Source organism: Oryctolagus cuniculus, chromosome 5 (genome assembly GCF_964237555.1).
Source record: "Oryctolagus cuniculus chromosome 5, mOryCun1.1, whole genome shotgun sequence".
NCBI classification, from domain to species: Eukaryota; Metazoa; Chordata; class Mammalia; order Lagomorpha; family Leporidae; genus Oryctolagus; species Oryctolagus cuniculus.
This window is the reverse complement of record NC_091436.1, coordinates 92,465,410-92,489,942: the sequence shown is the minus strand read 5'-3', so window position 1 is coordinate 92,489,942 and position 24,533 is coordinate 92,465,410. Positions and strand designations below refer to the sequence as shown.

Below are 24,533 nucleotides of genomic sequence, written 5' to 3'. Positions count from 1 at the left end.
AGATTATGAATATTAAAGTACATTGAAGGGACAGTGCTGTGGCATAATAGGCTAAGCCTCCACCGTGGTGCCGGCATACCATATAACCACCGGTTCATACCTGGCAGCTCCTCTTCTGATCCAGCTCTCTGCTATGGCCTGGGAAAGCAGTGGAAGATGGCCCAAGGGCTTGGACCCCTGCACCCATGTGGGAGACCTAGAAGAATCTCCTGGCTCCTGGCTTTGGATCAGTCCAGACCCAGCCATTGTGGCCATTTGGGGAGTGAAGCAGTAGATGGAAGACCTCTCTTTCTGTCTCTCCCTCTTTCGTCTGTAACTCTACTCTCAAATAATAAATAAAATATTAAAAAAAAATAAAGTACATTAAAAATATGGTATTTTTTACCACTGAAATAGTTCATTACCAATAAATTTACTTAAAAGAGAATAAATTCACAAGAAATGGAAAGGATTTTTAAAAGCATACTGTGATGTCTCTCTTCACTAATAATTGAATTCAGTATTCATATATAATGTTCTAAAATTTACTGTGCATGTACAAAAAAGGAAATAATCATTAATAACAATTTCTGCCCATTAGGAAAAGTTAATCAGAGCCGGCGCTGTGGTGTAGCTGGTAAGGTTGCTGCCTGTAGTGCTGGCATCCCATATGTGTGCTGGTTCATGTCTCAGCTGCTCCACTTCCAATCCAGCAGTGGAAGATAGCTCATGTCCTTGGGCCCTTGCACCCATGTGGGAGACCTGGAAGAGTCTCCTGGTTCCTGGCTTCAGATAGGCGCAGCTCCAGCCATTGCGGCCAATTGGGGAGTGAACCAGCGGATGGAGGACCTCTCTCTCTCTGTCTTTCCTTCTCTGTGTAACTCTGCCTTTCAAATAAATTAATCTTTTTTTTTTTTTAAAGTAACAGTCATCTAGATATTCTATACTTTACACTTATATTGAAATAACTTCCTCAATACCAAAAAATGTACAGGCTTGGCAAACAAAACTAGAGTTCATTGTTTTTATCATTCTTAAAAGGAACAGTATGAGCTATATTCTCTGATTGATTAGATACTGCAATAACATTTTCTCTCAGAATTATCGAGGGATATGTTGGTACAGAGAATAAATGCTTCCCTCTAGAATTTTTATCTGTCACCTTTTCCCTCTTTTTCCTACATCATTTTCTATCAGATACTTCATGGCAGGTGAGAGAAAAATAAAATTTATTAGCAAGTTGCCTTAAAAATAAAGCCTGAGAGGTATGCACAGAAAGGTTCATTCTCCAAGAAAAAGCTGACACAAATAATGGCTCCCAAAGGAGCACTGATCTTTGCCAGCATTGAGGAAGACAACTTAAACAGGTGCTCACATTTTTGAGGAAATAAGTGTGAAAAGGAAGAAAAAAGACTTTAAGGGTGAATTGATTTCTACATAGTAGTAAGAGTTCTTTGAGGGTAGGGATTTTATCCTGCTCATCTTTGTATCTGTGGTACCATGAACAATGTCTGCATGAGTGGGTTTTTTGCACAAATGCCCAATGTTGAATGAATGAGTGACCAGATGGTTAGATACAATAGATTTATGTAGAATAATAAGGATCACTAGGGGAATAATTTGCATTGCATATATAGATATTTGAGTACTTTGAAACATTTAGAAAATTAGTAAGACTTAATGGAGTATGTACATTCTAATTCATCATGGTTTGCAAGAACTCATGCTCTTACAGTTGGCCTGGCCATGCACCTCATTCTGGGGACACGGCTATTGCTACATGAAGATTTACAGTCCAACCCATACACCTTTGTTTAGCATAGACCTGAGAGGCCTGGACTATCTTGATTACTTCCTATTCTGATGTACTAGTTCTGGGACTGCCCTCATCCAGTTCCTCTCTCTTACGTGGGCAGGTGCAGCTCCTTCCCTGATTTTCACAAATACATCAAAAAATAAATTAATGAACACATGGGTATCTCTGTTACTCATTGTCTGGTGGTCAATGCCTGACAATTGTCTGGTGGCCTGTAACTGCTAAATATCCATTTCATGACTCACCTTTCTTAGGTCCCAACAAAATGTTTCTCCAAACCTCTTGTCCTGTGTCTTTTAAAACAGGATGCTTCTGCATCTATGAGGGTTTCTAGATTGTGCCACCATCAACACTGGGGACAGACACAGCTTCAGAGGATTAGATTGATAGAAGTGTTTAGATAAAAGACAAATAACATGTCACTTTCTTCCTCTTATTAATGTTTCCAGTAGTGTGGAGCATTCTTTTTCATGCTTATCTATGTGGATCTGAAAACCGCGACCAATTAATGTATTTACAAGAGTTGCACATGCACATGGCAACTGAGGACTACATATTCAACAGTTCATAATATTGTCCAATGTGATAGTCTTGGCACCTGAAATGTAGCTAGTCCAACTGGGAAATGTTCTAAATGTAAATGATACACTTTGTTGTATTTTTTTTTTTTTTTTTTTTTTTTTTTTGACAGGCAGAGTGGACAGTGAGAGAGAGAGACAGAGAGAGAAAGGTCTTCCTTTGCCGCTGGTTCACCCTCCAATGGCCGCCGCTGCAGCCGGCGCACCGCGCTGATCCTGGCAGGAGCCAGGAGCCAGGTGCTTTTCCTGGTCTCCCATGGGGTGCAGGGCCCAAGCACCTGGGCCATCCTCCACTGCACTCCCTGGCCATAGCAGAGAGCTGGCCTGGAAGAGGGGCAACCGGGACAGAATCCGGCGCCCCAACCGGGACTAGAACCCGGTGTGCCGGCGCCGCAAGGTGGAGGATTAGCCTATTGAGCCACGGCGCCGGCTCCACTTTGTTGTATTTTTGAGTTTGAAGATTTAGCATGAAAAAGAATGTGAAAGACTTCATTAATTTTTTTATATTGATTACATGTTACTATGGTTTAGGGTAGTTTGCCTGCAAAGGTTCATGGGTTAGAAGCTTGGTCAAGGTGTGGCAATGTTAGAAGATGGTGAAACTTCGAAGAAGTGGGAGCCAGTAGGAGGTAATTAGATCATTTCAGGTATTGCCCTCAGCAGGGATTAGCACTGGTCTCATGGAATGAGTTAGTTACTATGAGAATGCGTTGTTATAAAAACAGCAACACTGTCTTCCCATCCCCTCCCACAGAATTTCTGTCTGACCAGGTAATTTCTCCCTCTCACTAGCACTACCACCATGATGCCACATGAGGCTCTCACTGGAGACTGAATTGACCTGATTATCTGATCTTAGACTTTCAGCCTCCCAAACTATGAGCTAAATAAACCTTTTTTCTTTATAAAGTTCCCAGCTTGGGTCTGTTGTTATAGCAACAAGAAAGAAACCAATATACTTTTGAAATAGTGTTTTAATATATTAGGTTAAGTTTATTATATTACTAATATTAAAATAGATTTAAAATTTTGTTATTTTTATTTTTAACTTTTCTAATATCAAAAAACTTTTAAAAATTCCAAGTATTTACTTGAGAAGCACAGAGACAGAGAAAGTGCCCATCTGCTAGTTCACTCCCAAAAGACCACAGAAATCATCAGGGCCAAATTAGGGAAATGGAACACTATCCAGGTCTCCCATGTAGGTGTCAGGAAGCCAATTACTTGAGCAATCACCTTTGCATCCTGAGGGCTGCATTAGTAGGAAGCTGGAATTAGGAGCTAAAGCCAGGTATCAAACCCAGTCACTCCAATGTGGGACACAGGTATCTTCACTGACATCTATCTGCTAGGCTAAACACTTGCATTGGAAAAAATTTTAATATAAAAAAGTAAAAGTTATGTATGTGGCTTGCCATATGTGTGTGTGTTGTGTATATATAAATATTGGACAATGTTGATCCATATATAACAAATATACAGTGTGATACTGGTGTTTCTATTGGTAATTAGATGAACGCTAAGTGATAGAATTGTAAGTGGTTTTATATTTGTGAAAATATCTAATATTAAATTACATTTAAGATTTTAAAATTTAACTTCAGAAAAAATTCATCATAATTTTTCATGTGCACTAATTAACTGTAATTTGACTTTAATTTTTAAAAATTATATTGAATATTTTAAAAGAAAATCACTTTTGAAAAAACATGTAAAATAACTTTAATTTTATATTTAAGTTTGGCTGAAAATACATTTAAATTTAATACTACCTGAATATAATTAACTTTTGGTTTTAGCTCATTACTGTCAATAGAGGAAAATTATGTGAAAATCTCAATTAGAACAACATAATAAGTGCTGTTTTTCTAATGAAAATAAGAAAGATAAATTCATTAAATTATTAAATTTGTAAATAACTTACACAATGTCATGCTTTTGTCCAACCAAACACCACTGACTCATCAAAAATCCTTAAAATGTGGGGATGGTGCTGTATATATTAGCACCAGGTCAAGTCCTAGCTGCTCCATTTCCGATCCAGTTCTCTGCTAACATCCCTGGGAAAGCAGCAAAAGACAGCCCAAGTGTTTGGGGAGTGATCCAGCAGATGGAAGATCTCGTTCTCTCTCTCTCTCTCTCTCTCTCTAACTCTGCCTTTCAAATAAATCTTTTTAAAAAGCCTTAACATGTAGAGTAATAATTAAACTCAAATGTCTTTTATGCTTTTGCCGACTATTAGCAACAAAAAAAATCATGGCTTTAAATGTGTATTTCCTATATGGGCACTGGTTCTAGCCCTGGTTGTTCCTCTTCTGATCCAGCTCTCTGCTATAGCCTGGGAAAGCAGTAGAAGATGGTCCAGGTACTTGGGTACCAGCACCCACGTGGGAGACCTGGTGGAGGCTCCTGGCTCCTGGCTCTGGATCGGCTCAGCTCCGGCCACTGCAGCCATTTGGGGGCTGAACCAGCAGATAGAGGACCTTTCTCTTTGTCTCTCCCTCTCACTGTAACTCTACCTCTCAAATAAATAAATCTTTCTTGACAAATGTGCATTTCCATGGCTGTACCATTGTTGCTTGCTACCTTGACATTGCAATATTTAGACAAGTGGTTATGTGGTCCTCAATTTGTACTCTTGCCTTGAAGCTCACAAATGTTAGGCCTGGACCTTTTCTGATCATAAAAGCCACTCCAGGTAACCAGAACATCCTAAACAGAACAGGACATTCACCATGGAATCTCATCACATCTGAAACTTCCATGGCTTCTGGGGATTCTTCAGAGCTGACAGTGTTTGTGTGGCTTCTCAAGTTTATGTGTCCCAGAGTATACAGTCTCTTCCCCGACCCAACAGCATATATACTCCTGAATGGATAGAAAGGGGTGCATCTAGAAAACAGGTGGGGAGGACAAATGAACCCGACAATGTCCTTGCATATGTGTCTCTCTACGTCTGCCCTTTTCAGGACGAATGACATAGCCTGTTGAAGAAAACTACTGAGACACGATTAAAGTAAGATCAAAGCTCCTGCAACACAATAGTGGTGCTGCTAACTTCTGGTAGAAACTAGGACAAAGGGCAGAGTAGGTGAAGTGATGCTCTTCCAGAGGTACATCTGCCAACTACACTATAACTGAGGCATAACGCTCTTGGAGAAACTAAAGGAAAGTTGGCAGTCGAGTTGTTTTTTTTTTTTTTTTGACAGGCAGAGTTAGACAGTGAGAGAGAGACAGAAAGAAAGGTCTTCCTTCCGTTGGTTCACCCCCCAAATAACTGCTACTGCCGGCACGTATGCCGATCCGATGGCAGGAGCCAGGTGCTTCTCCTGGTCTCCCATGGGGTGCAGGGCCCAAGCACTTGGGCCATCCTCCACTGCCTTCCTGGGCCACAGCAGCAAGCTGGACTGGAAGAGGAGCAACCAGGACAGAACTGGCGTCCCGACCGGGACTAGAACCCAGAGTGCCGGCGCCACAGGCAGAGGATTAGCCTAGTGAGCCGTGGCGCCGGCCATGAGTCAAGTTGTTTTTTAGAGCAATTCACATATTATTTTAACAGTATTTGAAAAAGGACAACCATAAAATGCATCAATCTAACATGGATGAGTACTGTGAATTATGCCTTTCTACAGAAGCTTTACTCACTTCTGGAAATTAATTTCTAGTTTCAGTAACAGAAACATGAGAGCTATGAAAGATCATTCATAGAGGTAGGAAGGGAAAGTCCCAAGTACTATTCCTCATTTTGGCATTTCCCATCATAAAATCTGACCAAATTGCAAAATTGGTCTAGGCTTCAATCCCTTACCTACAAAATGATGAAAAAAGAATTGTGCTGCCTATCTCATAAATTGATATAAAGATCTAATGAGATCATTTAGTGAAAGCAATTTGAAAATTATTAAATGGTTTACAAATATGCCACTTTTGGTCTCTGATATTTTCTCTAGGAAGTTAGGGCTGATTTCTATTATTACTGTATCATTATATATTGATAAAAATTTATTTGGTGTGATTACATAGTAAGATAGATTTCTTTCCCAAATGATTACAATTCAGAACTCTAAATCAACAACTGCCAAGTATCAAAACTAATATTTATTAAAGTATTTCAGAGAAACAATTTTTTTAAACCTCATTAATTGTACTAATATATAAACAATGTGTTTTTCCCTTTGAATCTCTATTACCCTTCTTCCTGTCTTTCAGTTTGTGAAAATCAGATGGTTTATTTTCTGTAAGATACCTATGTTGTTAAAAATAAATGTTAACCAGGCCAGCGCCTTGGCTCACTTGGCTAATCCTCCGCCTGCGGCGCCAGCACCCTGGGTTCTAATCCCGGTTGGGTCGCCGGATTCTGTCCCAGTTGCCCCTCTTCCAGTCCAGCTTGCTGCTGTGGCCCAGGAAGGCAGTGGAGGATGGCCCAAGTACTTGGGCCCTGCGCCTGCATGGGAGACCAGGAGGAAGCACCTGGCTCCTGGCTTCGGATCGACACGCCGGCTGTAGTGGCCATTTGGGGGGTGAACCAACGGAAGGAAGACCTTTCTCACTGTCTAACTCTGCCTGTCAAAAAAATATATATATATATTAACCACTTTATCAGTGTCTGCTTTTCTTCTATCTCTCTGTCCAGAACCTTGTTACTGTGGGAAGAAGCCTCTTAATTTTCTTTTTTTCTCATCTTGATTGTTTTGAGAGGAAAGGAATCCTTTTTTTCCCTCTTCTTCACCCCAGAGACACCTGTGGGTTCTGACAGCACCAGCTGGGTGGCTAGACACTCCCTGTACAATCGTGTCCTATCAGATAAAGCAGGGAGTGAGCCTGTGACAGGGGCCTCAGTCACCGTCCTGGATCTCCATGGCGCAAGCAGAACTCTAATCAGACCTGTGTTGTGCAAGAGACTGTGTGTGGGTGACTTCTATCCCTCCACCCCAGAGGAATGCCTCACTGCATGTGTGTGTTCAGAGTAAGTGAGAGCCTTAGTCAGGAAACTTTGAAAAGAAAGAGAACAATAAGAAAGCAGTAGGAAATTGCTCCTATCACTAAAATACACACATTTCATCATGTAAGGAGGAAACTTCAAGCCCCCAGACACTAGAAAAAAATATATATCCATTTTTTTTTACAGTTAACTGAAGAAAGGTCTTGGGCTTTTATGTATTCAGACAGCAAGTTTATTCAGGCCCCTCAGAGAAGGTACAATGAAAATATAATAAGTAGGAAATCTAAATAAATATTAGCAAAGACTTTAACCATTACATGCAAGAATTACTTTAGAATACAATTTCTTATATTGATTTTCACAGTTCTATGCTAAGAAAATTAATTGCATGTGTTTTCATTGTTATAAATGGTCTCTAGGGATTTGTGTTGATCAAATTCGGAGAAACATTAATTCCAAACAAATGGCCAATCCTTTAGGATTTCCTTGCCCCAGAGGCAAGAGGGGGCAAAAGCCGGAGAGGAGCCAGTCTCTTTCTGGGGACATTCAGAAAGCTGTCAGCTTTGTTGATGATGCACTCCTGTATGCTGAATGTGAACCAGAGCCACAAAGGTCCCTGGAAATGTCATGGTGCTTCAACAGAAGTCAGTGAGAGCAAATGACTGATGACTGAGGCCTTCTTGGGTCTTAGCGAATACAAGATGCAACGCAGAGCCTTTTGTGGATGGGGCCCCCATTGCTTCTAAATTTCCCACCAGCCTGTAAGAATGGGGCTGGAGTTGAATTTCAAGTGATCTGTAGATTATAAACAAATGTGATAGTTCTTGCATCTTCTGTGTTATGGCTTTTGACATACAAGTTCACAAACTGACCAAGAAATTAGAGGGAATTATTAATTCTTGTCTTGAACAACAGGGTGCTACTGTGCTGATGATCTTAGGTCAGGTAGGCTCACAAATACATAATAGCAATCTTCACTTCCTTTCGTTGTCCTTTACTTGCAATGAGTAATGAAGTATACAATTTAAACTTAAGAAAAAGCATTGCAATTTCACCATCCAAACATAGAAACTATTTTAATTAAATATATCCTTCTAGTCTATGTACTTATATATGAACAAGCAGAAATGTTGGAAGTTCAAACTTTTCTGCTCTTGGCAGAGTGTCCTGTGGGGTGGCTGGCCCATGTTGCTGATGGCTGTCTTTATTGCCAAGGGTGGGAAGTGTATTTGTATGATTTCAAGACTTGTCACTGCTGAGTTCATTTGAAGATTTTCTCATGCATTAGGAGAGCAGAGTTTCGGCTTGAATCTTGGCTGCAGTTCTGCAAGTTTAGGCCTGTCTGAGCTTGCCCAGGGAATTGGTGAAACCAGCCTATTTCGTTGGGGCCTACACAGCCTGTGGGAAAGAACTTCAGCTTCATCTCCTGCTTGGGCTACGAGGCATTGTTGAGTACAGTGTGAGACACTCTGACAGATGTCAAACTGAAGAGGCTCTCTAGAGTCTTACAAGGGGGAACTCATTTTAAATGTGGTGGGAGGGAGTACAATGAGCTCTCCAATAACATGCCCTTCATCATCAGAAGAAAAAACAAGATTCTTAGTCCAGCTTTATGACCCTCACTCCCATCTGTTTCCAGCCCAGTGCCCTAGACTAATGTCTGTGTGCTAAGTGAAGGCCATAAGTAAAAACTAAGGGTGTTCACTGAACACTCGATACAACACTAAGTCACACATGCACACACACTGCACTATTTTCCACCCCTCATACTGCAAGGTCCCAAGGGAAGAGAGCTAACCCCTGATTTGCCACAGATCAAGCTTTGTTGTTGTGAACATTCAGGAAATGCATGGAGTGTACTCCTCTGCGGTCAGTGGAGTCTGAGTAGCAGCAGGGTTTGCTGAAGAATGAGATGCTTGGAGGACACTAGGAGAGACTTGGAGCAGAATGTGGTGTCCGCAAGGCAGTAGAAGCATTAGTAAAGCTAGACTTACACAAGTCAGTTCCTGCCCGAGGACCCTCAGAAATGCAAAAGGGGACATCTTGGGGGCTGAGCACCAGCATATATGTATACAGGGGAAATAAACCCTGAAATCTGGGTCATCTTCACACAACCCTGAATGTACTTCAGGCAAGGGAGACTAAGGAAATTTGTTTTGTACTAGTGTTCGCCTGGTCCCCTCAGAGCTGCATGCAGGCTCACAAACCTATGGATGAAGGAAGCTGCTAGACTTAACTACTATCTGGTCAGAAGGGTCAGGCCTTCTTGGGTTTCCACAGTGTTCCTGGCTTTATAACTGTTGACTTGATGTTTTTCCTTCATTTTTATTCAGCACATATTCATTAAGTACATCCCAACAATAATGAGCGAAACAAGCCTCAATCCAGTTCTTACACAGCTCATAGCCTGTTGTGTAAGATGGACAAGGAAATTCAGTCATTTGTTCAACAGTTTTTATTAACTACCTACAATATGCTAGGTGCCATGCAGGTTTTTAGCATAATCATGATCAAATACATAAGGATATCATCCTCAAAGAGTACATTGTAGGGGGAGACACATAATAAATACATGAATATGCAACTGAACAGGATAGGGACAGATTCTGTTAAGGACTAGGAAGGGAACAAGTGTGTTGATGGGATGAACAACAGGAAGGGAATTGGGGGGTTACCCTGAGCAAGGTTCTTAGGCAAGGCCTCATTGAAAAGACCTCAAAATGAAAAAGATGGAAAAGGGCCAACCACTGAAGGTCTGTGGAGAAGTGTCCTAGCCAGAAGCAGCAACAAAGGGTCTTCACTGTGTCCCAGGATGTGAGAGAAGACTAGAGAACTACTTTACTGAGCAGGGTAAGAGTGACGTGAGATGAGTTTGGGAATCAGAAAGGGCCTAGCCATGCAAGGCCTTGGAGACTTGGGGAAGGGGCACAACTTCTCATCTAAGTTACTAGGACAGCTATGAATGGTTGTAAGCAGCGGCATGTCATAATCTGAGAAACTACCATCACTTTGGGTGAGATTTTCCCTTCCCATTTCTAACAGCACCCTCCTCCATTCTCAGGGGAGTTAAGAAGTTCCTTGTATCTAGTGCTGAGAAAAGATTAAGCAGCACCGCTCAGTAGCATACCGCGAAACTCAATCTTCACGCCAATGGATGACATCTCTGCATTGGCTCAAATATTTCAACTCCTGCCTGCTCCAGGTGACATGTGATAGGACACTTTTTAAAACAGATTTATTATTCCAAGGGCAGAGTGACAGGGAGGCAGGGAGTGATGAAGAGAGAGGAAGAGGGAGAGAGAGACAGAGTGATTTCTTCTGTCTGCTAGTTCATTCCATAAATGGCCTCAATGGCCTAGGCTGAGCCAAGCTGAACCCAGGAGCCTGAAACTCCAAAGGTCTCTCACATGGGTGGCAGGGACTCATGAACTTGGTTCATCTTGTTGCTCTCCTGGCACATTATCAAGGATCTGGGTCAAAAGCAGAGCAGCCAGGACTCAAAACAGCACTCCAACGTGGGATGCCAGTATCACAGGTGGTAGCTTAACTTGCTGTGGCACAGTGTCAGTCCCCATGGAACATATCTTGAGATACTGGTGGCTTTAGTCCCCTCCTATCGTCCAGTCTCTCAAATAAAATTTTTTTAAAGTGTAGATAGCAAATAAGCACTTGAAAAGATATTTGCTATCATTAATCTTTTAGATTAATTAATCTTTCCTCAAGATCTACAGTCAGGTGTAAAGAGGGGACCTAAGTTAGCTTGGCCCCTCTGAAAACCACTGAAGACTTGAAGAATAACTGAGGAACTGACGGGGAGAATTATGCCAGGTAGGGACCAGATCATCTGGAGCCTCACAGACTGAATTAAGGATGTTGGGTTTATTTTTAAAACAGGAAACCACTGAAGACTGTGACATTCTGATTTATACTTTCAAAGGATCATCTGAAGGAGGATAAGAGCAAACACAAAGATACAGATTGGGAAACCATTGTTGTCCTTGTAAAGAACAGATTATGATGGCTTCCACAGAGTAATGACAGACAAACAGGAGAAATGTAAATGGGGTCACCAAATATATGAAAGAAATCAATTAAAAGAAAGCATAAATGTGGAAACAAAAAGAGGAAAGATTTTGAAGATGGTATTAACATCAGGACCAAAGGAATGTTTTGCATCATTTCATTTTGCATTATTTTTATCTGGTGTGATAGCGGTCTGGTATATTCTTGTACCCTGCACGACATCTGCACATCATATATCCATTACCTAATAAATATTATTAGGGATAGTCAGTTCTCAGAGGCTAGACTGATTCCATTAGTCTCCCCAGACACATTTTGTTATAGACTGGACTGTGTTTTCTCAAAATTCATATGTGGAAGCTCTAGACCTCAATGTGACTGCATTTGGAAATATAGTCGGTAAGAAGGTAATTAAGAGTAAATGAAGTCCCAACGCTGGGGCCCTAATCCAATAGGACCATGAGAAGAAAGTGGCACTGGAGATTCTTCCTTTCCACTGTCCCACAGGAGAGGAAAACAAACAAGCAAAAGGTCATGCAAGGACACTGAGAGCAAATGCCACGGCCAAGTTGCAGAAAGAGGCCTCACCAGTTGCCAGCCCTGCTGCTGCTGCTGTGATCTTGACTTTCCAGCCTCCAGAACTGCTGTGAGAAAATAAATGTCTGTTGTTTAAGCCACCTAGTCCGTGATACCCTGTTCTGGCAGCTAGAGCTGATATAAACCTGCATCCTGGATATACATCTCTTCTTTCCATGTTCATTTGGTTCCTCTGAAATTTTGATCAGCTTAGGTAAATCAAGAAGCAATACTATTGTAGCTCTTCACAGTGTACATCATAGAAAAGCATTTTACATGTTTATTTTCCCTCTCTCTTTATTGTTTGAATTTCAGTTCTCTCCAGATCAGTAACCTGGGTCATGGTGAATGCAGATACAGTACAATGGTGGGAACTATGTAGTTAGAATACTTATTCCAATCACGGGACAGCTTATTCCAATTAAATCCCATTTCTGCATTCTAAAGATTTAGGCAGACACATTTTCATTATTAGCTACTCTGAACTATCTAGGCCAATCCTGAGAGACTGACTGTCAAATCCATTACTATGAAATGTATCAAAAATTATTCTTACCCATCATAGAGAAGTAACGTTTACGTGAAATCTGGGACTATTCTTGAAAGAACTGTATCTGGATTTCTAGCAGAAGGACTTACCTCTGATAAGTTTCCACTTTGGATTCATGACTGAGAATGTTTTCAAAAATCTCCCCAAGATTAGAAGACAAAGATCATTCACGCAGGTAATCAAAAACTCAAGTCTATTTTGAAACCTCTGCCAAGTCTTAAGATTTTATTAGTGGGAGCTGGCATTGTAGTGCAGCAGCTATAAGCCTCCGCCTGTGATGCCAACACCCCATATATGCGACAGCCATAGTCCAAGCTACTCCACTTCTCATCCACTTCCCTGCTGATGGTTTAGGAAAACAGCAAAAGATGACACAAGTGCTTGTGTCCCATTACCCATATGAGAGACCTGGATGAAGTTCCTGGCTCCTGGCTTCAGCCTGGCTCAGCCTAGGCCTTTTCAGCCACCTGGGGAGTGAACCAGTGGATGGCAGGCTTTTTTTCTCTTTCTCCCTGTATGTAACTCCGACTTTTCAAATAAATAAATCTTTTAAAAAAGATTTTATTAATCTCATTGTGCTAGCATGGCATAGTTTTTCATTCTTTTGCTTTTATCCATTTGTATCTTCATGCTTTTTTTTTTTTTTTTAAGAAAAAAAAACAGAGTTACAGAGGCATAGAGAGAGAGAGAGAGAGAGAGAGAGAGAGAGCGTGGTCTTCCATCTGCTGGTTCACTCCCCAAATGGCCACATTTGCTGGAACTGGGCAGAACTGAATCCAGGAGCCAGGAGCTTCTTCTCCCAAGTGGGTACAGGGGTCCAAGGACTTGGGCCATCTGTTGCTGCTTTCCCAGGCCATTAGCAGACATCTGATCAAAAGTGAAGCAGCCAGGACTCGAATCCCTATCCATATGGGATGCCTGCACTGCAGGCGGCAGCTTTACCTGCTACACCACAGTGCTGGCCCTGTCTTCATGCTTTCATGTTGGGTTTCTTGTTGACAGTAAAGTGTTGAGGACTTTTTGTTTTTAAATTTCATATGAATATCTTTACCTTTTCAGGGAGTATTTGGTCATCTACATTTAATCTGATAATTGGCATAGTTTGATTTAAATCTACCATTTTGCTAACTTTTTCTATTTTTATGACTTGTTCTTTTTTTTCCCTTTTCAGTATCATTTTAGATTTATTGAATATTTTTCATTTCCTTCTTTCTGTTCCTTTAATATCTAAATCTTTTTGTTTTTATTTTGATTGTTTATTTATTTATTTTTTGTTTTGTGGGGTTGCTTTATGGCTTCTAGCAACACTGTCCAAAAGATACAAGGATACTTCTAAAAGTTTAGAAGAAATTTATCTTGGTGTAAATTGTTTTTGAAATCCATGCAGTTTTTTAATATAAAATTTCCATAAACTTTTTGAAGCCTGTTGTATGAAATGTGAATCATATATAACTTACAACTTTTCTAATAGTCAACCTATCAAAAAAAATTAAAAGGAACCAATGAAATTAATTTGAATACTATCTTTGTTTAAACCAATACCCTCAAATTATTATTATTTCAACCTGTAGCAGTATAAAATGTTAATGACAAATTTCATAATTTTTTCACTGTATATCTTTGAAATCTGGTGTGCTTCATTAGTTTATTATTTGAGAAGCAAAGAGAGAGGACTGTCATCTGTTGGTCCACTCCCCAATGCCTGCAATAGCTAGGGCTGGGCTAGGGCCAAAGCTAGAATCCGGGAACACAATCTAGGCCTCCTACATTGGAGGCAGAAATCTAATCACTTAAGTCACCATCACTATTTCCCACGGTCTGCATTAAATGGAAGTTGGAATCAGGACCAGAGCCGGTTATCACATCCAGGCACTCCAAAGTGTGAATGTCTTGTCTTGCTGCTGCTGCTGCTTCTTTTTTGGTAGCTGTAGGGTTTTTTTTTATTTAATAAATGTGAATTTACAAAGTGCAATTTTTGCATTGTTGTGGCTCCCCCCCAAACTCACTCCCTCCCGTGGCCCTCCCCTCTCCCACTCCCTCTCCCATCCCACCCTTCATTGAGTTTCATTTTCCAATTACCTTCATATACAGAAGATCAACTTAGTATATACTAAGTAAGGATTTCAACAGGCTGCACTCACACAACCACACAAGGTAAAAGGTATTGTTCAACTAGTAGTTTAACTTGCTTCTTAACCACTAGTCCAAATGTCTGCTCCTGGCAAGGATTTTATACTTACAGCACATTTCATTTTGGACTAGTTTCATTTTAAGTGTTCAAGGGATACCATGTGGCTACCTGGTACCATAATAGAGAGTGGAAGCTTATAAAATGCATCTTTAACTTATTATAAGTAATGTTATTCCATTTACATATACCAGGGAAAAAATTAAGCAGTATATTTCAATTTTCCTCCTCCCAGTACTAGTGCTATTGTTGCCAAGTTTTGCTTTTGTGTATGTTACAAATATGAAAATTTTTTGGCCTTAGTTGTAGAGGTATTTTTAAAAGCTAAAAGGTTTTTTTATATATATCCACATATTTACCATTTCCAGTGTTCATTTTTTAATATAGATTCATAAATTTTCTTTTTTTAAAAGGGATTTATTTTTTGAAAGGCAGAGTTATAGAAAAGAGAGGGAGAGAGAGGCAAAGCAGGGATGGTATGGGGAGAAGTCTTCTATCCACTGGTTCACTCCCCAAATGGCCGTAACGAACTGGGGTGGGCCAGGCTGAAGCCAGGAGTCAGAAGCTTTTTCTGAATCTCTCATGTGAGTGCAAGGGCCCAAGGACTTGGGCCATCCTCCATTGCTTTCCCAGGCACATTAGCAGAGAGCTGAATCAGAAGTGCAGCAGCTGGGACCCGAACCGGCACCCAGATGTGATGCTGGCACCACAGACTGTGTCTTAACCCATTAAGCTACAGCAATGGCCCCAGATTCAGAAATATTCTGCCTGGAGGCCTTTAATATTTCTTGTAGTGCACTTCTACAGATTATGAATTCTCTCATATTTTGTGTCTGAAATATATTTTTTTCTTCATAATAAACACTGTTTATTGGGTTTACAATTCTAAGTTGAAAGACTGTTTTTTCCTTTCAATATTTTCTTAAAGATTTTATTTATTTTATTTGAGAGGTAGAGTTACAGACAGCGAGAGGGAGATGTGGCTTTCCTAGGCCACAGCAGAGAGATGGATTGGAAGTAGGGCAACTGGGACTAGAATTGGCACCCATATAGGATGCCGGCGCCACAGACGGAGGATTAATTTACTGCGTCACGGCGCTGGCCCCTCCTTTCAGTATTTTAAAGATGTTGAACCACTGTTTTTTGGGTTACATTGTTTCTGAGAATTCTGCTACTATCCTAATGATTATTTCACTATATGTAATGTGTCTTTTTTCCTTTGTTGCTTTTTTTTTTCCTTTTATCACCAGTTTTGAACAACTTAATTTAGTGCCTAGTTAAAACTTTCATAAAGCTTTTTATGCTTGGCAACTGTTGAACTACTTCAATGTGTTGGTTTACAGTTTTCAACACATTTGGACAAATTTTGGCCATTTTTATTCAAATACACTCTTTAGTTCTCCCTCACGAAGGAAAACATCCCTTTGAAAACTTCAATCTCAGGGCCGGTGCTGAGGAGTAGTAGGCTAAGCCTCTGCCTGTGACACTGGCATTCTATAAGGGCACTGGTTTGTGTTCCAGCTGTTCCTCTTGCGAACCAGCTCTCTTCTTATGGCCTGGGAAAGCAGTGGAAGATGCCCAAGTACTTGGGCCCCTGCACCCATATGGGATACCTGGAAGAAGCTCCTGGCTTCAGATCAGCCTAGCTCTGGTTATTGTGGCCATATGGGGAGTGAACCAGCAGGTGAAAGAACTTTCTGTTTCTTCCTCTCTCTGTAGCTCTACATCTCAAATAAACAAATACAACAACAATAACTCACTGTTGTACTATTTATTTTTGTTTTGTTTCTGTTTCAATTTGCATCGATTTTTAAAAGATTTATTGATGTATTTAAAAGGCAGAATTTGCGGCCAGTGCTGTGGCATAGCAGGTAAACCGCCGCCTGCAGTGCCAGTATCCCATATGGATGCCGGTTTGAATCCTGGCTGCTCCACTTCCAATCCAGCTCTCTGCTATGACTTGGGAAAGCAGAAGATGGCCCAAGTCCTTGGGCCCCTGCACATGTATGGGAGACTCAAAGGAAGCTCCTGGCTCCTGGCTTGGGATTGGCACAGCTCCAGCCATTGCAGCCATCTAAGGAGTGAACCAGTGGATGGAAGACCTCTCTCTCTCCCTCTCAGCCTCTTCTTCTCTCTGTATGTAACTCCTTTTAAGTAAATAAATAAATCTTTGAAAAAAAAAACAGCAGAATTACAGAGTGAAAAATAGGGACAGAGAAGGATACAGTGAAACTGAGAGATCTTCCATGTACTGTTTTACTCCCCCAGACGCCTGTAGCATCCAGAACTGGGCTAGGCTGAAGCCAGGAGGCAAGAATTCCAACTGGGTCTCCCAGGTGGGTGGCAGAAACTCAAGTACTTGGGCCATCATAGGCTGCCTCTCAAGCACATAAGCAGGAAGCTGAGTGGAAAGCAGAGTAGTCAGGACTTGAACCAGCACTCTGCTAAGGGATGCCGACACTGCAAGTAGTGGCTTAACCTACTGCATCACAATGCTGAGCCATATATAGATTTTTAGCTTTGTTTTTGAGTTTAATGATCTTTTGTTTTCCAGAGTCTAACTGGCTCTCACACTTATCCAATGTAGTTTTATTGTAGATATTATATTTTTCATCTCCAGACATTTGTTTTGGGTTTCCTCATATATTTCAGATCTTCTCTTAACATGTTTACACTTTCTTCTAATTTCAGGAACATATGCAATACAGTTTTAATTACTGTTTTAGTATCCCTGTCTATTCTGTCATTTATGCATTTCTGAGTCTGTTTCAATTGAGTGGTCTCTCCATTCTCTCATTTACAGTTATGTTTTCTTGCTTTTAATGCTTGGAAATTCTTTCAAATATATAGCAGACATTGTAATGGCCTGATTAAATTTTCTTGAATTTCTATAATCCTTTTCCCTCCAAATGTTTTTTCCCTACAAAGGTTTTTTATTTGTTTGTTTGCTTTTAAGCCAAGTGGCAGAGTGACAGAAAGACAGAGTGCTCCCATCTTCTGGTTTCCTCACCAAATATCCACAGTGGCCAGAACTGGGTCAGGCTGAAGCTGAGAGCCAAGAACTCAATCCAGGTCTCCCATGTAGATGGCAGGGAATCAAGTACTTGAGCCATCACCTGCTGCCTCCCCAGGTCTGCACTGGCAGGAAGCTGGAGCCAGAGCCAGGAGCTGAACCCACACACTAAGATATGGGGTACAGGCATCTTAACCAGGGCTCTAATCCCTAAGCCAAAGGCCACCCCATCTATGATAACCTTGAGCTTTGTTATGGGATGCAGTTAAATCATGTGGAAAACAAGCAGTCTGTCTTTCTGTCCTGTAAGATATGCTCTTAGGCTTTGGTAGGCTGAACCAGCTTAGGCTTTAGTCTGGGGCTAATTTTGCCTCAATAGCAAAGCAATACCAAGAGTCTCTACCTGCCACTTTGTAAGAATGAACTATTCCTTACCTTTTTTGAGCTCTAGGGAGTATTCTCCCTAAGCCTTTCCTCTGGCTATAATTTTCTTCTGGCCTTGAGATAGATATTCCCTTATCACACTTCACTGGAGACTTGTGGGGATTTATCCCCTTCAGGCTTCCTGCTGTCTTTTCTTTGACATTCTGTCCTGTGAATGTCAGCTAGCTACGTTGACCATCCCAGACTTGTAAGCTTTATCTCCTCAACAAAAGCAGAATGCCAGGCAATACCTGGATTCCCCTTACAGCTTGGACACTCTCCCTAGGAAGCTATCTGGGAACAACCTTCAGACTCACTTCTTTGTTTCTCTCCTCAGAAAGATCATCACCCTGATGCCTAATACTTGAGAACTATTGTTTTATTTTTTAGAGTTTGTGTTATTGTTTCCAGAGAATATATATGGACCATATCCCTTCATCTTGGCTGGACCCTATATTTGAGAATTTTATTTTTATGAACCTAATTGATGTTTTATATTTACCCCATGAATGTCACATTGCTAAATTTATCTTTTTAAGTCTCTTACAACATTGCCTTTTTTGCTTTAATTAGTAGTGAAAAATCAATAAGCATTAGTTCTGTACGCTCATCACACAAGATCAAGGACAGAATTCTGAAGCCTACTGTTAGGGTCAACTTGAAGTCTTCCTGAAGTCATTATGAAATGGTTTTTGAGAACATTTTTTTTAAACTTTTATTTAATGAATATAAATTTCCAAAGTACAGAATATGGATTACAATGGCTTCCCCCCCATAACGTCCCTCCAACCCGCAACCCTCCCCTTTCCCACTCCCTCTCCCCTTCCATTCACATCAAGATTCATTTTTGTTTCTCTTTATATACAGAAAATCAGTTTAGCATACATTAAGTAAAGATTTCAACAGTTTGCTCCCACACAGAAACATAAAGTGAAAAATGCTGTTTGAGTACTAGTTATAGCATTAAATCTCAATGTACAGCACACAAAGGACAAAGATCCTACATGAGGAGTAAGTGCACAGTGACTCCTGTTGTTGACTTAACAAATTGACACTCTTGTTGATGGCCTCAGTAATCACCTTAGGCTCTTGTCATGAGCTGCCAAGGCTATGGAAGCCCCCTGAGTTCACTGACTGATAATTGGCCATGGTCAAAGTGGAAGTTCTCTCCTCCCTTCAGAGAAAGGTACCTCCTTCTTTGATGACCCGTTCTTTCCACTGGGATCTCACTATAGAGATCTTTCATTTAGGTTTTTTTTTTTCCCCCCCAGAGTGTCTTGGCTTTCCATGCCTGAAATACTCTCATGGGCTTTTCAGCCAGATCCACATGCCTTAAGGGCTGATTCTGAGGCCAGAGTGCTGTTTAGGACATCTGCCATTCTATGGGTCTGCTGTGTATCTCACTTCCCATGTTGGATCATTCTCTCCCTTTTTTATTCTATCAGCTAGTATTTGCAGACACTAGTCTTGTTTATGTGATCCCTTTGGTTCTTAGTCCTATCATTATGATCAATTGTGAACAGAAATTGATCACTTGGACTAGTGAGATGGCATTGGTACATGCCACCTTGATGGGATTGAATTGGAATCCCCTGGTATGTTTCTAACTCTACCGTTTGAGGTAAGTCAGCTTGAGCATGTCCCGAATTGCACATCTCTTCCCTCTCTTATTCCCACTCTTATTTTTAACAGTGATCACTTTTCAGTTAAGTTTCAGCACTTAAGAAGAATTGTGTATTGATTACAGTATTCAACCAAAAGTATTAAGTAGAACAAACAAAAAAAATACTCAGAGGTATAACATATCAAGTTGCTCATCAACAGTCAGGGTGAGGGCTGATCAAGTCACCATTTCTCATAGTGTTCATTTCACTTTAACAGGTTTCCTTTTTGGTGCTCAGTTAGTTGTCACCTATCAAGGAGAACAAGTGGTATTTGAGAACATTGTAGAGCTGCAGAGTTATCTCACATTACCAATGTGGGATGCACATGTTCTTCTCTTGTCCAAAAACCCCATATTGTTTTCTAATGTTAAGATATTCTGGGGCCAGCGCTGTGGCACAGTGAGTTAACGCCCTGGCCTGAAGTGCCAGCATTCCATATGGGCACCTGTTCTAGTCCCGGCTGCTCCACTTCCAATCCAGCTCTCTGCTATGGCCTGGGATTGCAGCAGAAGGTGGTCGAAGTCATGGGGGAGACCAGGAAGAAGCTCCTGGCTCCTGGTTTCGGATTGGCACAGCTCTGGCCATTGCAGCCATCTGGGGAGTGAACCATCGGATGGAAGACCTCTCTCCCTCTCTTTGCCTCTCCTCTCTCTGTGTAACTCTGACTTTCAAATAAAATAAATAAATCTTTTAAAAAAAGATATACTATATTTATGGCCTTCTCTTTTCTAAATTTAGAAATAACCAAAGCAAGAATTTACAATATACTCTATGACTTGTTCTCATGTCAACTTATATTGGTATCCAGAGATCTTTGCTTTCCAACAATCCAATAATCTATCTCAGAATTGGGCTAAAGTCTACATCAACATAATATAGATCTATAGCTTCCAAATTCTACCTTTTATAAAAGTAACATTTTTTTCATTTTTGGTTGTCTATCATTGCTCTTGTTTTTTAATTACTTTTCAGAGGTTGCCAACAATGCATCTGGCATAATCTTTATAAATTTTTACAATGCTGTTCAGTTTTTCTAGTGTATTTTAGAGTATTACCCAGCTAGGTGAGATCCTTCTGTATAGCAGAGACTGAAAACATACGAATAATTTTTTTAAAAAATCCTGTGTCAGAAAATTTGAATGAATATTAAATGTTTGGGGCCGGCGCCATGGCTCACCAGGCTAATCCTCTGCCTGTGGCGTTGGCACTCCGGGTTCTAGTCCTGGTTGAGGCGCTGGATTCAGTCCCAGTTGCTCCTCTTCCAGGCCAGCTCTCTGCTGTGGCCCTGGAGTGCAGTGGAGGATGGCCCAAGTGCTTGGGCCCTGCACCCACATGGGAGACCAGGAGAGGCACCTGGCTCCTGGCTTCAGATTGGTGCAGCTCATCGGCCATTTGGGGGGTGAACCAACGGAAAAAGGAAGACCTTTCTGTCTCTCTCTCTCTCTGTTTAACTCTGCCTGTCCAAAAAAAAAAAAAAAAAAAAAAAAGTGGCCTTTCACATATATGATCTAACAGTTTTAATCATATTTGTTTTCCAGATTGTCAGTTTGAATATTAGTCTTCATGATGGAGAAAAATAGGAGTTTGGATTGCTATTTTTCTTCTGTCATTTGTTATCATAATCTGTTGCCCAAATTACTAAATAATACTTGATACCCAAGTGGTAGTCGCAACCTGTTAGTGCTCTCTTCATTGGTCAGACCATAATCAATGCTACCATTGCTTTTTCTTCATAACCTATTGAGTATTTTGTTAGTGCTCCCAGGAGTTTTTTTTTTCTTCTTCTTTTGGTGGGAGAGGGGCTTTTGAGCATCACTATCTGTTCTGTGATAACTTTCCTGACAGTACCCAACAGGCTTTCATTCTTATAGGTTCACAGAATTCTAAGTATACCCAAATCAGCATGCACTAATAATTCTTTATCCCATAATACACTATCGTAAAGTATCACACAACTCATTACAAAAACCAGATGTATTACTATCATAAATTTAACCTATGCACACACACAAAATAAATCCAAGTGTAGTAAATAGTCTCTAAAATCAAAATTTGGAGCAGAATGATATATTGCAACAATGATATTAACCAATGAAGAAAAAACACAGAAAATTGTAAAGATTGGCAAAAAAGTGATGATGGCAAAGTTATATGGTCCAAATTTTTGTGTGTCAAAAATTTGAAACTCTCCATCTTAAAATAAAGTCATAATCTTTTCTGCCTAATCATATTATTTTGTGGGAAACTAGACTCAAAAAAAGTTTACATTGTCAGGATGAAGTTGGTTTTAGGCCTAAAGAGAATTGTGGTGCAGGAACTATACAAATATGTCGCCAGAAATAGAATTTTCAAATATTGTAATGGTTCTAAGCATCAGTATTTAGCTAACATTTATCATGTGCCTACAGTGTACCAGGCACTGCTTTAAGGACTAAGCATATAGTAATGAACAAAACAAACGAAAGTTTCAGTTCTTACAAGTTTGCATTATAGTAGGATAAGGCATAGAGTCAGGAGAAAAAAAAAAACAAGCAAAAACAAATAGGCCAGATATATAAAGTTTTAGTTTTGTCTAGATTACTATTGCTAACTTGATAATTTTCAATTTCTATTAACATAAGTGAAATCAAATTTTCATGTTGTTTAAAGATTTTTTTCTATTTGAAAGGCAGAGTTACAAAGACAGGAGAAGAGACAGAGAGAAGGAGAGAGATGTTTCATCCACTGGTTTACTCCCCAGAAGGCCGTAATGACTGGGGCTGGGCCAGTCCTTAGCTAGGAACCCTGAGTTTTTGTCTCCCACGTGGGTGCAGGGGCCCCGGTACTTGGGCTGTCTTTGGCTGCTTTCCCAGGTGCATTAGCAGGGAGCTGGATTGAAAGCGGAGCAGCCAGGTCTTGAACCAGTGAGCATACAGGATGCCACCATTGTAACTGGAGGCTTAACGTGTTATGCCACAATACCAGCCCCCAAATTTTCATTTTTAAAAAAAATTTGGAATATATTATTTATAAAAATTGTAAATGTAGTACATAGAGTTGTTGTAGAATTCTCAATTTTCCTAGTGTGAAGAACTTATACTACCATGGTATACTTTCAAGACTAAGAAACTAACACAGGTACATTACCATTAACTGAATCCAAGACTTTATACGGATTTCAGCAGTTTTTTTCCTTCATGTTCTCCTTCTGTTCCAGGATTCAGTCCATGATATCAAAGTGCATTTAGCCATCTTGTGTGCTTGCTGTCTTCTGGTCTGTGATAGGGTGACATTAATTTTAATAATATATTCAACTCAATATAACAAAAATATCACTTCAACTTGTAAATAATATTTGAGACATTATCAATAATATGTTAAATTATTTTTTCACACTAAGTTTTCAAAATTCAGGGGGTATTTTATACTTATATAGACATATAAGTATAGATTGATCCATAGATAGTATATAGTATATATACTATATATATAGTATAGTATATAGTATAGATCAATCTATACTTATATGTCTAAGATCAATCTATACTTATATGTCTAAGTATTTTTTATTTTATATACTTATATGTCTATATAAGTATTTTATTTATTTTTTAATTTTATATACTTATATGTCTATATAAGTATTTTATTTTTTTAACCATGCCAAACACTCAACTTTATTCACTTTATTTATATATTTAACAATTCTAAAGTATTTACTTCTCGTTTTGACAAAAAAAACGAAAAATATAGGAGCACTGACTGACTCCTCTTTAGGAGAAAAAGGGTTATTTGTACAGCTATGGAGATTTACAGTTCCTCCGTTACATACAAAGAAAAATATTAATAAAAAAGTGCTTCATTGATCAAAAAAGGGCTAAGAGCTGCAAGCATTTATTCACACTGTACATCAGACCCAAGCAACCCGTATCGTAACCTCTTGGCACCTGTCATGTAACCAGACCACACAGAGCGTGAAGAGAAGCTACAACCCGGCTCGCTCAGCTCAGATGCTGAGTTTTACCTGCTGCTGCGAGCCGTCGGAGCCCTGCGCGAGGGCTCTGGGCAGACAGCGCCGGAAAATGCTTCCGGGCCACACCTTAACCACACGGGCACCCAAGTGCCACCTTCCTGAGATGCAACTTGCCCCCTGCCAGGGAACTGCTTCCCAAGGGCAAGTGAGTACGGACTATGGGGTTTCCCTGGCCTCAGCCCCGCCCCTTGCCGGTCTGCCCTGTCATCCTTTAGCAGCTTTCAGCAGAGCCAGACACCGCCCCGCCCCTGGAGAAGGCAGGCACAAACATAAAATACTATATAAAATATATATATTTATATAAATACATATATATGTAATATAGACATAAGTATAGATTGATCTATGGATAGTATATATAGTATATATACTATATATATAGTATAGTATATAGTATAGATCAATCTATACTTATATGTCTAAGATCAATCTATACTTATATGTCTATATAAGTATAAAATACTATAGACATCTAAATAGACATTTTCATTGGAAGTACTTGATCTGTATGTAGATATTACAAAATTTACAGATGAAAACAGATTCATATAAATTGTTCAAAGAATATGTCTTTCAATAAGTATACTAAATATCACTTTTTAAGGTTATAATTAATTTAAAAAGTCAATTCCTTGTTTACATTAGATATATTCAAGTATTTAATCGCTGTGTGTTGCTAACATCTATCATATTGAACAGCATAGCTCTAGACCACGGTAAGGACCTTGGGTTTTTAGTCTAAGCTGGAAAGGAATCACTGAAATGTTTT

The 24,533-nt window shown here is 40.0% G+C and overlaps 1 protein-coding gene across 1 annotated transcript in view; it reads right to left on the bottom strand.

The window, feature by feature from the left end:
• Positions 1-24,533, bottom strand: part of ELOVL4 (ELOVL fatty acid elongase 4) — a 76,560-nt gene that overhangs the window by 49,875 nt on the left and 2,152 nt on the right. Inside the window, exon 2 of the mRNA XM_051854523.2 lies at positions 22,879-23,007. The gene's annotated coding sequence lies outside the window, so the exon portion shown is untranslated. The remainder of the gene's footprint in view (positions 1-22,878; positions 23,008-24,533) is intronic.